The sequence below is a fragment of the Sipha flava genome, unplaced genomic scaffold (assembly GCF_003268045.1).
Source record: "Sipha flava isolate LNK unplaced genomic scaffold, YSA_version1 34_pilon_pilon, whole genome shotgun sequence".
NCBI classification, from domain to species: Eukaryota; Metazoa; Arthropoda; class Insecta; order Hemiptera; family Aphididae; genus Sipha; species Sipha flava.
The window spans coordinates 2,569,751-2,575,750 of record NW_020273045.1 but is presented as its reverse complement, the minus strand read 5'-3'; the positions used below and the strand labels follow the sequence as shown (position 1 = coordinate 2,575,750).

General features: G+C 35.1%; 1 protein-coding gene and 1 pseudogene across 1 annotated transcript in view; both read left to right on the top strand.

Moving 5' to 3' along the window:
* LOC112687452 (voltage-dependent calcium channel type A subunit alpha-1) overlaps positions 1–6,000 on the top strand; it is a 303,497-nt gene that overhangs the window by 8,445 nt on the left and 289,052 nt on the right. The window lies entirely within an intron of this gene.
* Positions 2,026–3,142, top strand: LOC112687454 (annotated as a pseudogene).

Here is a 6,000-nt window from a genome sequence, read left to right as displayed (position 1 = left end):
AAGTAAACTTACAACGACAGTAGAAGTTTTTCGATAGAAAGCAATAATCCAATGAGTTATATACATCTTCGGCAGTACTACCATTCATCTCGTTTTAGTCTTTAAATTACGCTGTCGATGGGACATTACCAATATGGATCGTCCGCGTCCTTCTTATTTTTATAATTTAAATCAGTAACTGTCTTCTAATTCAGAATTTCTAATTCTAATTTTCGATTTATTTAATTCTTTAATTTACCTTACTTTAGGTACTCAACATACAGATTAATAATATATTAACATAACCCTGGTAGTGATTTAGCGTAATAGTTCTATGTGTTATGTATTATAGAACATTATTTTTAAATAAATTTTACTCGATAAGTGCCTATCGAAGCTTTATCGTTTCCCACATCTTAAACGTATACCGATTAATCGAAAGTTTCCGTAAAACCTTTGATTGGAAATCGAACACAAAGGTACTTTTAACGGGTCTTTTGTGATTTTCTCAGTAGCTCTTCTTAATTTAAGAAACAATGGAAAGCAAAATAAAACTTGAAAACAATTTACAAATGATCTTTCCGTGATATTCATTTTGAATTTGTTACTTTGTATTTTTTAGCTTGGAATTTATATAATGGTTAATTTTAAGTTGTTTAATTTGTGTTATATTTTCGTGAAACTTAATTTTTTTTTACCGCATTTTTTAAGTGTTAAATATGAAATATTATTTTTGTCGATGATTGTTTGAATTTTATTAATCAAAATATAAAACAAAATGTTAAACAAAATGTAAAAACTTAAATCATTAAATAAAAATAAAAACCATAGGTGAATTTGTGTGTTATCATTAAAAGTATACAAGATTTTTCGATTGCTTGGTAATATATTAAATGAGACATTCAATACCTTTATACATTACACGTGATGCTCGTTTGGTTGGAACCGTTTTACGAATGCGGTGATCCAATATCGTTTCCAATCAAATAAAACAAATAAGGAAATGTTGTTCTGGATTGCTATCATACCGAATTTATTATTATAGCCACTTCAAACACGACTAAACGCGCTTTCGTCGCGCTGGACTGGATGACTCCGACCAGTCGATCATTATGTACGAAACCCGTAATCAATCGGGCGGACCGTGACGACGTTTGGTAAAAACACCAACGCGGTATTCTCTGTTGCCCAGCGGCTCTCGACATTTTTTCATTCAAGATTTCCTAAGAATGAAAAATAAAATAAACCTAACCTAACCGTCAGACTTCCAGTGAAAAAAAAATTTAATCAAATAAGACCCAGGTTACAATAATACGAATCGGCTATTTATCATTCGGACGTTTAAGCCATTTTGTTTTCAACGGTCTGACAAGACTACGTACGCGGTTTGAACCACCCTTTCGAGCGATCGCGGTCAACGAAAAAGGCGCTCCGCAATGCTATGAGACCATTACTCCGTGCAATTTTGCGTCCCATTTCAAACTCGTCGTGCTGTACTTTTCACAACATTGTCCACGGTACAGTTGTCTCGGCCGTAGACGATTAAGATACCTTTTCTCCGGTCGTTATTCGATTTCATACGAAACATTGTGGCACCAGGTTTTTGAAAAGCATCACTGTCGTTCGTGTTCCTGTGTCACGATTGACACACGTCGACCACCGATAAGGGGTGGTTTGACGCGGAGTACGTGCGCGCACGAGAACAATCGAACGAACGCGCAACTCGCTCGGTTTTGTTGCCGGAGCTTAGGCACCGCATGATAGATAATCGCGGGGGACGCTCGCACGCGAAAATGTTCATTAGGAGAGCAGAGGTATTTGCGAAATGTATATTATACGAGTATATTATTATACGAATACAAAATAGTGCATTGGGTACCAAGTACGGGAAGTTAAGCTATTTCAGTCGCGGGCTACGTGCGTGGCAACACGGTTAGGTTAACCGGCCGCAGGCGAGGGCAGCATTTCGCCCAAGACTGAAATTGACTTCCCGCGCGAGCCACGCGTACTATTTTACGTCACGCCCCTGCGTTCGCGAAAAATGCGATGCGGGGTTCTATGCAACGGGGAGACTACTCTACGAAAACAATTTCACGGAGGAAACTGTATTTTATTTCACAACTATTACGATTTCCAGGTCATTTATGTTTTTTATCATAGCTTATAAGATTGTTAAACTATATTTTATTTTAATTTGTTTTCCGTGTCATATCTAGTAATATGACCGAGTTCCTCTCTTCTATATGCACCGGTTATCCCAAAAACCAATGATACCTGCATCGTAATAAGTTAACGGAGTTTTAATAGCCAACACATACAAAACAATTTTATCTTTTCACTTAGTTACTAAGTGTTGAATACCAGGAGTTTCATCTATGGATTTTTTTTTACATTGGTCGAAGTCAATACCTTCGACTTATTACTTTTAAGCTCAATCGATTTTCTTTTTAAAAAAGTTTATAGTTTTGAATAAGTACAAATGTTAGTATTATGTTTCATATTTATAGTGCTTTTAAGCATTGAATAAACAGACTATAGTGTTGATGGTTTAATTTCTTTAGAAAAATCGCTAAAATGTAAGCAATACATTTCCCGTCCACGAATTGGTTTTATTTATTTTTCTCCAATTTAAAAGTTTTTTCGTAAGCCAATATGTATATTTCATTTGATATTTCGAGCAATAGATTTAGTAAAATAGTATTTGCCGTATTGATCTTGTATAGTATAAAGTTAATGGTTCACTACAATTGCTGTTCTAATTATCATCTTACGTATTTATAATAATTTTTTGATTTTAATTATGATATAAATCCTAACTTGTGTAGGAACAGTAAAAATGAAATATGTTTAAACGTTTATGCGTCATGCAAGGTGGTTATAATATGAATACTAAGATTTAACATAAAGTCAATGTTTTGTATGAATTGTAGTATAAATTTCAGTTTCTAGTTGTGCTGGGAATACGTGGCCAGAAATGTTGGGTACATCCAATTTCTCGCCCGGAAATGTTTGGAATTTTCCACCCTTCCACTCGGTACTTTTTGGGATTTCCATATTATCCCCCAGCACTATGGATTCTCACTTTACCTCCCTCTGAACGGATAAAGGTTGCTTTCTATCGCTAAAACCACGGTCGAAAACCAAACATTCAATGCAAGCGTGACAAAAACGTATTTCCCGACCAGAATTCCATCAACGATCGAAGTCTAACGTCGAGTAGGTTCTTGTGGTGGTTCCAAAGGCAGGGCAGATGGGGCCTGATAATTTTCAAATTGTTATTGATAAACAAAGATTTGCAAGCAAAATAATCGTTGAAAGAAAAAATAATATTTCGATTATGAAAGTTCTAGTATGTATATCTTCTAATTTTACCAGCGGAGATAGTTTTAAACATGAGTATTTTTTTCCAATGCTTGACCAAGGAATTTTCACTTCAAGTGGAAGATTCAAACAATTGAAACTGTTTTTTATTTGATACTTGGGAGTATTTCTGAAACGAATAAAGAAAATTTGATGATGCATTGTATTGATGTTCAGATATAGTGGGTGAGAGACTATTGATATAAACGGAAAAGAACTACACGAGGAGTGTTAAGTGGTGTAAAGAATTTTCGTTTTATTTTTTTTTTTTTGAAGACCCCGAAAAAATATTCGCCCTAGTATCCGCAAAGTGTAGGGACTGTCCTTTAGGTACTCGATCAATCGCGTATCGATCGTTTCGTGCGGATTGCTTAACAATATCCGCAGAGGTTACGTCGCCGAATGGCTCCTGGAAATGCGTAATCGTATTCGTTGAGAACGGTAACCACGAGCTCTCCATGATTTTGCGATTGCGCACGATTGTTCGCGGTGTTCCGTTCACCGTGCACGTACCCGTGCGGCGGTGGAAATATTGTCATATTCTCATCGGGGTCGAAACGTTCGAGATGAAAACTTTGACACTACACTTTTGTTCATCGACGTTTTAAACCCGGCATTAAAAAACTTTGCGAGTGTTTCGCAACGAACTCATTGTGTTGAACATCAGAGTAGAACGGCACTGCACAAAGAGTATTTTAAACTTGTTGGATACAACTGCATAAAACGTTTTCATAATTCCGAACATTCTGTGTGGAACACAATCGATCAATTACAATACGCGATGCGCGTCTGTACGCGTTCCGCGCCGCGCGGCCTGAAGAAATATTATATTTTATTCATTTGTTTTGCGCCGATGAATTTAGGTTTACGAGAACGTACACAATAACGACGTCGCTCCATATTATTATTGTTATTATAATCATTGTCTTATACGCTTCGCGCGTTGACGGCCATCGGTTATTAATTTATTCTTTGGCGAATACAGACAATATCCGAACAGAACACAAATAAAACGGATCAATATTGAACGTTTGCTGTATTCAAAAAAATAAAGGCTTTATGTTTTTTACACTTATGCTATAATAAATAAACTATAGTAAACATTTTGTATGTGTCACGAGTGCAGTGTAATGAGTCTATACAAAGTCTTGCATCATTGTTATTTTTTTTAAATTTCCGATTTAACGATATATTATGCTATTATTTGATGCTTATGACTATTAAAAATTTTAAATGATTTTCAATTCGTTATTAAGTATAAAACGAAATTATATCATTGATTTTTGATAGGGTTATAAAAATCATTAGTTGATTTAATACATAACTGATTTTCGATATACACTCGTCGTGTATAAACGAGTAATAAAATATTCTGTGTTTGATAAAAAAAAAAATCTTTACGAGTTTTGGTATATATTTTTAACAACGTTTGAAAATAAGGCCTGTTTAATTTTTTATAAAAGTAACAAAGTCATTGACGTGTATATAAATTGTTTTGAATTTTTGTTTGTGCAGCCAATCGAACTGATAAATATATTTATTTCTCTACCTTAGTAAATTGTTTTCAAATATAAGTAGAAACTACTATGACATTAAGCAAACCATCATTTCTTGGTTGAATATTTATTCAAACAACTCGGTCGAACACAAACTCAAAAGCACCAATGAATGTAAAAGTTTCAAACTAGTTGAAAGCGATAGAGTAGGAGTATAAACAAAAATAAACAATTCTTAACTAGTAGTGAACATTTTATTACTTCACGAACCAGTGATCTTTTAGAGTGGTAGGATGCGCCGGGAGAACAATTTTGATACACATATGAAAGTCTGTGACTACCGACTACTGTAAAGCAATTTTTTTTTTCGTTTAAACACTGCGTGGTCTCCATCTTATGAAATCATGGAAAATATTATTGATTATTGAAATATCGTATCGTATTCAACGACGGAATCCATTCCTTGCGAACATTTTGTCAGCTGCGGCACCGTAGCGTGTCTTTAGATTTAGTTCGTAACTCATTTGTCAAGTGACTTTAGCGGTGCGCGTGTAGTTCGTCGTCGTCGTCGTTACATTACGTTCAATTAGGAAATATTGTGGGAGCCACCGACGATCACATGGCATTGAATGATCGCAACCGATGAGCATTCGACAGCTCGTTAAAATCGAATGGTCCAATTACCACGGCATGCGAATAGATCTTTACAATACCTTCTTAAGGGTCCGTTTACAATCGCAGTGGGATATGATTTTCGTGGTAGCAATCCGACCGAGATATTTCGAATCATCGCTTAATACGAAACGAGCTTGAGCCGCACCACACAGCGAATTCGATTAGCAGATACTATTTACATATTATCACACGGCCGTAAAACCAGGTACAGGGACCGGAACCTTTTAAATAATACTAACCAAAATATTTATATTGATGAATTCAGTACCGGGATTGAACAAGAATTGTTTAACTATAAACGTTTTTTTTCAGGTTCCTAAATAAAATCATTTTAATTAACATAACTTATTAGTTATTAATATTTTGTTTATAAATAATTAGTTATCCATTCTCATAATATTTATACCTAGAACCATACAAAATTCGCATCCTGGATACTCCTGGTCATTCAGCTTGTCTCACTTAATAGAAGCCGAGAGAGGAAATAACG